We start from the raw sequence: 13,787 nt of genomic DNA, 5'->3' as shown, positions 1-13,787 counted from the left end.
AAAATAGCATGCCTTAATTTTGCAATTGGAATGGTTTAAGGTGAATTTTGCCTGACAAAAAAACTTAACCCAAAATTCCATAACTTTCACAGCCCTACTTCATACTCTAGTTCTCCCACTACACCAATAACTAATCATTTATTTGGGTGGCTATTACTAACAGCTGGTTGTAGGCTTGAGGTGAGGCAGCTGTGGTAATGCACACCAGTGATAACTTCTCTATATGAAGCCTCAACGCTCTTAAGTCAGATTTGGGTTGTGACCATAACTAACACATTGAGAGAGGGAATGTTCTGAGTGGGGTTTGATTGATTTGTGGTGTAATGTTCTTCACGTTGGAGGTTTAGGAATTTGGAATTGATCTTGCTGATTGCGATTGGCTTTCTGCCTCTCAAGCAAAACAGGGAAAATGCCGTAAATTCAAAACACACCCATATCACACAATTCCACTTTTATAATTTCTGTGTTTTGGTGATAGAGTATGATATTTTTTAAAAAGCCTTCTGACTACATAATCATGTTTCTGCATGTATTGTAAACAAACTGTATGTCCGGAAGTGAGAGATGTTTACATGTTCAAAGGGTCAATGGGACTGTATGGAGATAGAGCTAGACCGAATAACTCATTTGTTAGCTATGTTAAGAATGTTTGTTTTGGAGTCATTCCAGTGGGAGGAATGACCCTATTTATGAGAAGATTGAAGGCGTCTGAATGTGCGCATGCTTGAGTCTTAGTGTGAGCATTATGCATTCTGAATGTACCACTAATGAATAGGGACTTAGCACAAACCTCTACAGCTCTCGTTACGATCTACAGTAAAACCAGTGGAAATGATTATTGTTCCACTAATTCATTGTCTCATAAATACATCAGTCTTTTAAGCCTTCTTTTGAACTCTCTTCAACTCCACCTACAAGTCAATCTGTTTTAAAGCTATGAGGTAGTATCAAATCAAGGGACTGTGTATTAAAAACACAAATGTTCCTCTTTTAAAATTATTATTCTGTGTGGACTACTTCTTTGTACTCTGGGGTATTATTCATTTTCTATAGAATTACTGCTGTTTTCCAGCATATTTCCTCTAAGGAATCCCTGATTTTCAGAGGAAAGTCCCCCTCTCCTCTCATATCGCTCCGAAGACAACTCTCTCTCTCTCTCAGAAAAATAGGGAGTGCTGCTTTGCCTGACCTAAATATACTGGACAAAAATATAAATGCAACATTTTCCAAGATTTTACTGAGTTACAGTTCATATAAGGAAATCAGTCAATTGAAATGAATTCATTAGGTCCTAATCTATGGATTTCTCATGACTGGGAATAGATATGCATCTGTTGACCTCCACTTGGCTCATGCAGCGTGACACATCTCCTTCGCATAGAGTTGATCAGGCTGTTGATTGTGGAATGTTGTCCCACTCTTCAATGGCTGTGCAAAGTTACTGGATATTGTTGGGAACTGGAGCACGCTGTCGTACACATCAATCCAGAGCATGCCTAATCGGTGACATGTCTGGTGAGTTTGTAGGCCAGTCTTGTCAATAGCCTATGCCTGCCCATACAGTAACCCCACTGCTATCATGTTCTGTTCACAAAGTTGACATCAGCAAACTGCTTGCCCACACGACACTATAGACGTGGTCTGCGTTTTTTAGGCCGGTTGGACATACTGCCAAATTCTCTAAAACTATGTTGGAGGCGGCTTATGTTAGAGAAATACACATTAAATTCTCTGGCATGAGCTCTGGTGGACATTACTGCAGTCAGAATGTCAATTGCACGCTCCCTCAACTTGAGAGATACAGTACCAGTCAAATGTTTGGACACACCTACTCAAGAAACTCTTTATTTTTACAGTTTTCTACATGGTAGAATAATAGTGAAGACATCAAAACTATAAAATAACACATGGAATCAAAGTAACCAAAAGTGGTAAACAAATCAAAATATATTTTAGATTCTTCAAAATAGCCACCCTTTGCCTTGATGACAGCTTTGCACACTTGGCATTCTCTCAAACAGTTTCACCTGGAATGCTTTTCCCATAGTCTTGAAGGATTTCCCACATATTTTATTTTATTTATTTATTTAATTTTTTATTTTACCGTTATTTTACCAGGTAAGTTGACTGAGAACACGTTCTCATTTGCAGCAACGACCTGGGGAATAGTTACAGGGGATAGGGTGGGATGAATGAGCCAATTGTAAACTGGGGATTATTAGGTGACCATGATGGTTTGAGGGCCAGATTGGGAATTTAGCCAGGACACCGGGGTTAACACCCCTACTCTTACGATAAGTGCCATGGGATCTTTAATGACCTCAGAGAGTCAGGACACCCGTTTAACGTCCCATCCGAAAGACGGCACCCTACACAGGGCAGTGTCCCCAATCACTGCCCTGGGGCATTGGGATATTTTTTAGACCAGAGGAAAGAGTGCCTCCTACTGGCCCTCCAACACCACTTCCAGCAGCATCTGGTCTCCCATCCAGGGACTGACCAGGACCAACCCTGCTTAGCTTCAGAAGCAAGCCAGCAGTGGTATGCAGGGTGGTATGCTGCTGTATTACAAATAAAAATTGATCACATTTACACAAGTATTCAGACCCTTTACTCAGTACTTTGAAGCACCTTTGGCAGTGATTACAGCCTCGAGTCTTCTTAGGTGTGACGCTACAAGCTTGGCACACCTGTATTTGAGAAGTTTCTCCTGTTTTTCTCTGCAGATCTTCAAGTTCTGTCAGGTTGGATGGGGAGCGTCACTGCACATCTATTTTACAGTCTCTCTAGAGATGTTCGATGGGGTTCAAGTCTGGGCTCTGGCTGTGCCACTCAAGGACATTCAGAGACTTGTCCTGGAGCCACTCCTGTGTTGTCTTGGCTGTGTGCTTAGGGTCGTTGTCTAGTTGGAAGGTGAACCTTTGCCCCACTCTGAGGTCCTGAGTGCTCTGGAGCAGGTTTTCATCAAGGATCTCTCTGTACTTTGCTCCATTCCTCTTTCCCTTGATCCTGACTAGTCTCCCAGTCCCTGCCGCTGAAAAAACATCCCCATAGCATGAGGCCACCACCATGCTTCACCATAGGGATGGTGCCAGGTTTCCTGCAGATGTGACGCTTGGCATTCAGGCCAAAGAGTTCAATCTTGGTTTCATCAGACCAGAGAATCTTGTTTCTCATGGTCTGAGAGTCTTTAGGTACCTTCTGGTAAACTCCAAGCGGGCTGTCATGTGCCTTTTACTGAGGAGTGGCTTATGTCTGACCACTCTACTATAAAGGCCTGATTGGTAGAGTGCAGCAGAGATGGTTGTACTTCTGCAAGGTTCTCCCATCTCCACAGAGGAACACTGGAGCTCTGTCAGTGTGTCCATTGGGTTCTTGGTCACCTCCCTGACCAAGGCCCTTCTCCCCCGATTGCTCAGTTTGGCCGGGCGGCCAGCTCGAGTCTCATAGCAAAGGCCCTGAATACTTAAAAAAAATATGTATTTAATCAATTTTAGAATAAGGCTGTAATGTGAAAAGTCAAAGGATCTGAATACTTTCCGAATGCACTGTATGTAAGCTCAGTCACACATGGTAAGAACTATGTCTGAGTGTCCATGCTTCATTGGTCTCACATTAACTCCCATCCTGGACATTCTCCCAAGGCAAAATCTCACATGACCTTCAATCATGGACCTTCTCCCAAGGCAACATCTTCACAGGCCAAATATCCTTCCACCACACTCTATCAATTCAAACCCTGAGAATAAATCATGTTTTAATTTCCCCGGGGGTGAGTTCAGGTTACAAATGACGTGACACATAAAACAGAAATATTCCTATAAAAGTAACACAATAAAATAGACTTATAAAATGAATGTGTGAGCATGTTTTACATGTGCCGATGCCAATTGCCTAGAGCCCATAGGATTCCAGTTGGCATTTAATATGATGGTATAATTGTACCCTCCAACCTGTCTTGTTAAGTATATTGCACACCCTGTAACTTGAGCAACATCATTTGGAAAGTAAACACCTTCCCCCTCCCCCACACACACCTCACCTCTACAATGTATGTCAGTTAATCCCAGATGTGTGTACAGTCTCAAAGTGTGAATAGTCCTCCCTATTTAGAGAGGTGAGTGATAACATGTTTATGTATGCTTGTGTTGAGCTGTGAAAAGTTAATCAAGACCAGATATAGACTATTAAATCTAAAAATGTCCCTGTGTTAGCATTTGCCAGCTGGTCATCAACAGCTCAAGGCTACATCAGAAATCTGACTACTAAAACACTGAGCACATTGATTAGATTATCACTCCAAGGGAACGTTCCATTTAGCTCCGCATAACAATAAAGGGGGGATTAAAAGTGGACAGGAAACTGTAAAGCTCTCTGTTACACGGCACAGGGAGATGTATAGAGCCAAGACAAACCAATCCTCTCCTCCTCCTCTCGTCGGCACTTGGCCTCGGCGAGATCTCTCTCCTAAAGCTACTCCACTTTACGTTCCTCTGCCCCTCTGCCAGCTGGCCTGCGAGAGACCTGGTGAAGTGGGGAAAAGAAACAATGAGAGGGACAAAGGGATGGAGACAGAGGTAGACAGAGTAAATGGAGGAGAGAAGAAGAATGAATGATTGAATGAAAAAATTAAAAGTCGCAATGTAGATCCATGATAGTACGATCGAAAGGGAAGAAAGCAGAGCAGTAGAGAGAACAGAAAGCGGTAGATGAAAAGAGAAAGAAGGAACCAGAGAGATGAGAAGAGGGTCAGCAGCACAACAAATAAGTGTGAGAGAGTGAGAAGAGGAGCATGACAGGTCCTGTTGATGACTCATCTCATAGACACAGGCAATATAGTGCTATTATCACTAGCCCCCTAGGAACCAGACCTATCCACCAAAATTAATACAACTAATTCAATCTTATTATCAGCCTGGATCCCACCACACACACCCTTGTAGGAATGAGATTGAGCCATTGAAAACACACACACACACACACACACACACACACACACACACACACACACACACACACACACACACACACACACACACACACACACACACACACACACACACACACACACACACACACAGTATTTTTCATTGTGGCCCTTATTGTATCAGTTGTGTTAATAGTGGCATGTGTGTCTAGAGAGAGAGCACAGGGTTATGAGAGAGAGACACTTTGTTTTGGTAGATTAGATTTGATGTGTATGTGTTGTAGAGATGAAAGAGAACAATAGCACAGAGTATGGGTCTGTTGAGTACGTACACATACACACACATGCCATTTTCCTCTATGAAATACTACTCTGGAACTGCAGTGAATTTCTTGTGAATTCATATTTCCAATAATAAATGTTGTGCATAATCACCTCATAAACTAGTCACGGGCCAGAGAGAAACTGGAATTCATCCAACAGCCATTTTCTTGATTGTGTACACGTTGAGTATAGAATGTTTGTTTGAAGTGTTACTCTATAAGCTAATATAGTAAAAGCAGCGGTCAGGTAGTTCATATCAGTGTCTGACTGTTTAAATAGACATCTCAGGTCAACATGGTACATTATTACGTACAACCAGTTGTTACTGCTCTAGAGTCTAGTTGAAACGTTGAAACGTAGCTAGTTGTGAGATCCTAACAGGTGCCTGCCCTCTAAAACCTGGAATAACAACTATGCTGCATTTTGCAAGGAGCTGATACTCTGTGTGTTAGCATTGATTATAGGTCATTTTTTTATTAATCGGGACCACACTGACAACCCACACCACTTATTCAGAATTAAACACCCTCAGAGGAGATATACAAAGATAAGTGATATACAGAGAGAGAGTGAGGGAGGGAGACAGAGAGCATATACCTTTACCAAAGCCAATGAGACGGATCTTGTTCAAGCATCGCCACAAAACCCCACTGAACAGTGTGTCCAACTACACTGAACAGTGTGTCCAACTACACTAAACAGTGTGTCCAACTACACTAAACAGTGTGTCCAACTACACTGAACAGTGTGTCCAACTACACTGAACAGTGTGTCCAACTACACTGAAATATTACTACCTGCCATGTTGTTTTCTTCAGATTATAGTACTATTCAGCAGTTCTGGCAGCATATGTATAAACACAGCTTCTTGTGTGTTAGTGTCATGTGTCATCACATATCGTAATAGTTTTATTCTATATCAACTCCAGATGTTTTTGGGATTCCATCTCTACATTCTGTGTGTGGACCATATTGCCTGTTTACTTATTTGTTATTATGGTAATGCTCACTCGTTTGGAGTGTTGTTGTATTTACTGTCCTCAATCTCTCTGGCCTGTAAACCATGAGATACACACAGACCACCATGTCATCTGGAGTCTTGATCTCACGCTGAAAGATGCAGTTTGCGATATTAAGCACAACAAATTCGTAACATATTGTACGAATTAGATTACCCACCTTTTCCTCCCCAATTTCGATCTTGTCTCATCGCTGTAACTCCCCAACACGCTCGGGAGACGAAGGTCGAGTCATGAGTCCTCTGAAACATGACCCGCGCTTCTTAACACCTGCCCGCTCAACCCGGAAGCACTGTTCAACTGAGATCGAGCCTGCAGGCGCCCGGCCCGCCACAAGGAGTCGCTAGAGCGTGATGAGCCAAGTAAAGCCCCCCCGACCAAACCCTAACCAAACCCTAAGTAAAGCCCCCCCGACCAAGCCCCCCCGACCAAGCCCTATGGGACTTCCGATCACAGCCATTTGTGATACAGCCTGGGATCGAACCCAGATATGTAGTGACGCCTTTAGCACTGCCCTGCAGTGCCTTAGACCGCTGCGCCACTTGGGATGCCCCACGAATTGGATTATTAGCATATCATACGAATTACAACAAACAAACAAATAACATATTTGTTATAACAATAACATATTCGAAATATGATGTAGTACACAAAAAAACAGGGACCCATTATAGCTTGTGAGCACCACTTTCAAAACTACTGGCTGAAATTATACAAAAGTTCTGGAACATCACTTTAAGATATGCATCCTTTGAATCAGAGATGGGTTAAATCCTGTTTTCTACCATAATGATTTCACCTATCCAAGTCAGATCAGTTATCACATCAAGTAATTAATGGTAGAACACAGAAAAGAAGGCAAACTCCTAGATAATACCGACTGTGTGTGCTGCTTAATTACCAGTGTTTACTAGTTCCTTCTCTTCTGACTTTCCTATGCAAAAGGTGTGGTAAAGAGGGATTCTCTGCAAGGCCAACACTATCATCAAGTATAGCACAGAGAGACAAAGGGGGAGGAAAACTGCGCAGTGGAAAACACAGTGTAATCAGACAGTGGGAGAGAGTTGGCACTGTTGACCCCACATAGTGAAATATCAGGACAGGGGTAAATCATTCAACTCTCTACTGTTTTCCTACCTTTCTGCCTCCTCCCAGTCCTCCTCCTTTCACTCTCTGTTTATGAGTTTACCAAACTGCAGCATCTCTGCCAATTTGGTAAACACATAAACAACTGGAGATGCGGGATCTCTTTTACATTATCTCTCTCTGTCCAAACCTGAAGGGAAATCCATCATTTCTTTCTGTTAAAACATTTATGCCAAAATACTGTAATTTATCCCCCAAATCTGCTTGGAGTTCCTTAACATGAAGTCATCACATTCCCCTCCACTATCGATTATTTAATCCCGGTTTACATTTGCATTCTCATTTTTATATCCCTTTTTATCAAATGCAGGATGACTGTAAATGTCCAACGTCACTGTCATATTCAGTCTTTAATGATGTGAAGTCATGGTTACTCTTTTAGATTACAGTATGTCAATTCATCAGAGAGAGAGAGAGAGAAAAAAGTATTCTTTGTGGCCTCACATAGTACAGTGGTCAGCTAATTCACAAATGACCAAAATATTGTTCTTGTGACACTACAGTACCAATCCAGCCCTAACCCATGTCACTGGCCTAAGATCTTTAGAAAATACATTCATGAAGTCCAGTCGCACTGTTGATCACAATCTACAAGTCCAAATAACATGCATTTACCAGGACCAGCGTTGTGACTATTATGCAATTCTGCCATCATTGTGCTGGCGTAGAACATATTAAATCCATATTTCCATTATATCCATATCTAATTATTATTGAAATAAACTACTTTGACCTGCTCTCTGTCTATGAACCAGAGGGCTGAAATATTCTCTCTGATGTTCACCAGCTGTTCATTGCACTGATTGGTTTTTCATAGTGCATCGTTTCTTAAGCTCTGGTCTGTTTCTGAATTACCGGTGTACCCATGAGTGCTGGGTACACCCATAACAAACCACGGCACCCTGTTCCACCCCATATTAGTTAACGTACAATGAGTAATCCAAACCCTGAATGGTTCCATGCACCCATGGCTCAACACCCCACAAACACATAGTCAATCTGTCTGACTTAATGTTGATAATGCTCTCATTCAATCCTTTGTGTTGTGTCTGTGAGGTAAGAGTTATTAACCAAGCCTATCTTCTCTGAACAGGAAACCATATGACTATAAACATACAAAATATTTGTAAGACAGCAACTAACACAAAGGCCATGAAATCTCTAAATATTTGTTAGTGTCTTGGAGAAGAATAATAGGAAGTCCTCGGTGAAAACAATTCTGTAAACACTAATATTGTGCTCGTAAACTAAAATCCATATAACTAATAAAAACTGTTGACGACGTCTTGGCTGTTTCAAAGTGTGGAGGCGGCTTCAGAGATGAGCTTCCAAGGTTCTCTCTTGCTCCTGCTTTCTCTCTGTCTCATCGCTCACACACACGCATACGGGTGTTCATGAGAAATGCTTAAAGACAACATGTGTGTGTCAGGAATGAGTTCTTAACTTCTCACACCCATTTGAGGTACACTACATGACCAAAAGTATGTGGACACCTGATTGTCGAGCATCTCATTCCAAAGTCATGGGCATTAATATGGAATGAATATCATTGTATGCTGTGGCATTAAGATTTCCCTTCCTTAGAACTGGGGCCTAGTCCGATCCATGAAAAACAACCCCAGACCATTATTCCTCCTCCACTAAGTTCACTGCAACTAGCGGCTAGAACAAGATGCAACAAACACTCAAACTGGACAGTTTTATCTCAATCTCTTCATTCAAAGACTCAATCATGGACACTCTTACTGACAGTTGTGGCTGCTTTGTGTGATATATTGTTGTCTCTACCTTCTTGACCTTTGTGCTGTTGACTGTGCCCAATAATGTTTGTACCATGTTTTGTGCTGCTACCATGTTGTGTTGCTACCAGGCCGTGTGGTCATGTGTTGCTGCCTTGCTATGTTGTTGTCTTAGGTCTTTCTTTATGTAGTGTTTTGTTGTCTCTCTTGTTGTGATGTGTGTTTTGTCCTGAAAATTATATTGTATTTATTTATTTATTTATTTTCATCCTAGGCTCCCGTCCACGCAGGTTGTCACATCCTGACCATAGAAAGCTTTTATTTTCTATGAAAGAGTAGGTCAGAGCGTAACTGGGGGGTTGTTCTAGTTTATATTTTCTATGTGGGGTTCTTGGTTTATTTTGTATGTTGGTGATTTGTATGATTCCCAATTAAAGGCAGCTGGTTATCGTTGTCTCTAATTGGGGATCATACTTAAGTAGCATTTTTTTTCCACCTGTGGGTTATGGGATATTGTTTATGCTTAGTTGTCTGTTAGCACTGCATTTGTTCGTCACGGTTCGTTTATTCTTTATTTGTTTTGTCTTTGCTTAAGTTTCACTTTATTCATTAAAATGATGTGTAACTCTACGTACGCTTCGCCTTGGTCCAATATTCATTATTACAACGAACGTGACAGAATATCCCATCACACCAGGACCAAGCAGCGTGCTACAATGGGGAAAATAAGTTGGACCTGGGAGGAAATAATGGAAGGACAGGAGATCCTTCCTTGGCAGGCGTCACAGCAGACGGAAGGAGATAATGGAGAACAGCGACGACGCCAGGGTTCGGGCCACGACGCAAGCCCAAGAGGCAGCCTCAAAATGGTTTTTTGGAGGGGGCACACAGAGTGGTCGGCGAAGTTGAGGGGTGAGTCTGAGACCGTCGGAGTTATTGGACAAATTGGAGGAGAGTGAATGGAGGGGAGATTTAGAGACCTTCGAGGAGTTGTTGATAAAATTGGAGGAGAGAGAAGCGAGAGAGCTGTTGGTTTGGCGTAGAATGCACGGCATTCGCCCTGAGGAGCGTGTTAGCTGTCCGATGCCATCTGAGTCAGCTCCCCGTACTCGTCCTGAGAAGTGTGTTAAAGTTCCGGTACAATTGATGGCGGCTATACGCATCAGGTCTCCAGTGCGCCTTCACAGCCCAGTACGTCCTGTGCCTGCTCTTCGCACTCTCCCTCAAGTGTGTGTCCCCAGTCCAGTACGTCCTGTTCCTTCTCCCCGCACTCGCCCTGAAGTGTGTGTCACTAGTCCGGTGCCACCTGTACCGGCCCCACGCATCAGCCCTCCAGTGCGCCTCCCCAGTCCAGTACGTCCTGTGCCTGCTCCTCGCACTCGCCCTGAAGTGTGTGTCCCCAGTCCGGTGCCACCTGTACCGGCCCCACGCACCAGGCTTCCTGCGATGATCCCCAGTCTGGAGCTTCCGGCGACGGTTCCCGGTCCGGAACCTCCTGAGACGGTCCCCGGTCCGGAACCTCCTGCGACGGTCAACGGTCCGGAACCTCCAGCTCCATGGCCGGAGCCTTCCTCTGCGCTGATGCCCAGTCTAAGCACGACGTCCAGTGCAGCTCCAAGGCCAGAGTCTTCTTCTGCGTTGGTGCCCAGTCCAGGCACAGTGTCCAGTCCCGCTCCAAGGCAGGAGCCTTCCTCGGCATCTAGGTCCAATCCAGGCACAGTATTCAGCCTGGGTCCGCGGGATGAGCGGATTCTTCGGCCCGCACCAGAGCCACCACCAAAGGTGGTGGATCCGAGAGCTGAGCGGGTTCTTCGTCCCGTACCAGAGCCGCCACCGGCACTAGACACCCTCCCTTTTTGTTTCAGGTTTTGCAGTCGGAGTCTGCACCTTTGGGGGGGGTACTGTCACGTCCTGACCATAGAAAGCTTTTATTTTCTATGAAAGAGTAGGTCAGGGCGTGACTGGGTGGTTGTTGTAATTTATATTTTCTATGTGGGGTTCTTGGTTTATTTTCTATGTTGGTGATTTGTATGATTCCCAATTAAAGGCAGCTGGTTATCGTTGTCTCTAATTGGGGATCATACTTAAGTATCATTTTTTCCACCTGTGGGTTATGGGATATTGTTTATGTTTAGTTGCCTGTTCGCACTGCATTTGTTCGTCACGGTTCGTTTATTCTTTATTTGTTTTGTCTTTGCTTAAGTTTCACTTTATTCATTAAAATGATGTGTAACTCTACGTAGGCTGCGCCTTGGTACGACATTCATTATTACAACGAACGTGACACAGGAGGCATTTTGCCTTTTGGTAGGCCTTCTTTTTAAATAAGAATTTGTTCTTAACTGACTTGCCTAGTAAAATAAATACATTAACTCGGCCATGGAAACCCATTTCATGAATCTCCCAACAAACAGTTCTTGTGCTGACGTTGCTTCCAGAGGCAGTTTGGAACTCGGTAGTGAGTGTTGCAACTGAGAACATAAGCTATGCGCTTCAACACTCGGCAGTCCCATTCTGTGAGCTAGTGTGGCCTACCACTTTGCGGTTGAGCCGTTGTTGCTCCTAGGCGTTTCCACTTAACAATAACAGCCCTTACAGTTGACCAGAGCAGCTCTAGCAGGGCAGAAATTTGCTGAACTGATTTGTTGTAAAGGTGGAATTTTATGACGATGCCACGTTGAAAGTCACTGAGCTCTTCAGTAAGGCCATTCTACTGCCAATGTTTGTCTATGTAGTTTGCATGGCTGTGTGCTCAATTTTATACATCTGTCAGCTAACGGGTGTGGCTGAAATAGCGAAATCCACTAATTTGAAGGGGTGTCCATATACTCTTTTTATATATATAGTGTATTTACTTTAATTAGTTAGTTTGTTTTTCCACACGGGAGCTTCCAATAAAATTGAGAAAACAAAGTAAAATAATGAGAGCAAAGTCAGCAAAGGAGAGAGACAGAGGGAAATGAGAAAAATAGATGTTTTGGATGATCTTAGACTGTTGGATCTGATCGATGGGATAATGGCTCAGAGCGCTGATCATTTGATTGCATTATCTTCTATTTTACCAAGCACCTTTTTCCCTCTAGTTATTCCCCTTATTCTCCTCCATCTCCTCTTCCACCTACTTTAGGCGCTCTCTCCACCTCGTCATTCTCCCCCATCCTGTTACTTTTCCTTCTCCTTCTCCCACCCTGTCCTTCTCTTCTTCTCCCCCCTCCTCCACAAGACTAGACCTGGCTTAAGGCAGATGTGGATAACCCTAGCCAAGCGAAGAAAGGCGAACTGACCACAACCCAGAGAGCTCTCTCTTCCCCCTCTCCTTTGTTTCCTACACACTCATCAGTAGACAAGCATCTCCCTAAATCACCCTGTACACATAAACCAAGCAAGCAGAAAGCAGAGGAAGAAAGGGACCTAGTCTAGACCTTCCACACTAATATAACATTTCAAATTAGGGAGTTTACATACATTGGAACAGTGTTTCCCAACTCCAGTCCTCGAGGAGACAACAAAAATGTGTCCTGTTGGGGGTACTCGTGGACCTGGAGTTTGGAAACACTGCATTAGAATATCCATACTGCCACTGACTGAACATCCATACCGTGGGTGGCAGTGGACTTATCTCTGGAGAGCAGGGAGGGGAGAGAGACATAGCTGAGACTCAGCTGTGTGGGTTTGTGTATTTTTGTGTCAACTCTGAACATGCCTGCAGACAGCGAGTGCATTCCTCCTCCTCCTCTCTGGCAGTCTACTCTCCTGAACATGGGAGACCTGTTAACAGGTTACAGATGTGTGCTGCTTGGAGCAGGTCTGACTGCAGCCAACACAGAGCACTGTCAGTGAGCACTGTGGAAAATATCAGCTTTCACTCAGTTTAAGGAACACATGGAAATGTCAGGATACACCCACACACTTGTATACACATAGAGATATAGACTATTATTCATATTACATGCTCTGTCACGGACAATCACATTCATACATACATTCACATGCCTACACACATGAAACCCACATGCAGCCACGCATGCACACTCTCTCTCTCTCTCTCTCTCTCTCACACACACAGACATGCACGCACACACACACACACACACACACATACACTCCTGACCCCTTACATACAAACCGAGATATGCATACACACAATCAACTTAAACACACACACACAACTTGGGCACTGGATTCAAATCAAATCAAATGTATTTATATAGCCCAACTGACATACCGACCATTTCTAATCCCACCGTACCTTCTCCGCTATGCAATCTGGTTTCAGAGCTGGTCATGGGTGCACCTCAGCCACGCGCAAGGTCCTAAACGACATCATAACCGCCATCGATAAGAGACATTACTGCACAGCCGTATTCATCGACCTGGCCAAGGCTTTCGACTCTGTCAATCACCACATTCTTATTGGCAAACTCAACAGCCTTGGTTTCTCAATTGATTGCCTCGCCTGGTTTACCAACTACTTCTCTGATAGAGTTCAGTGTGTCAAATCGGAGGGCCTGTTGTCCGGACCTCTGGCAGTCTCTATGGGGGTGCCACAGGGTTCAATCCTCGAGCCGACTCTCTTCTCTGTATACATCAATGATGTTGCTCTTGCTGCTGGTGATTCTCTGATACACCTCT

This window comes from Salvelinus fontinalis, chromosome 20, assembly GCF_029448725.1.
Source record: "Salvelinus fontinalis isolate EN_2023a chromosome 20, ASM2944872v1, whole genome shotgun sequence".
NCBI classification, from domain to species: domain Eukaryota; kingdom Metazoa; phylum Chordata; class Actinopteri; order Salmoniformes; family Salmonidae; genus Salvelinus; species Salvelinus fontinalis.
Note: the sequence above shows the minus strand (reverse complement) of the source record.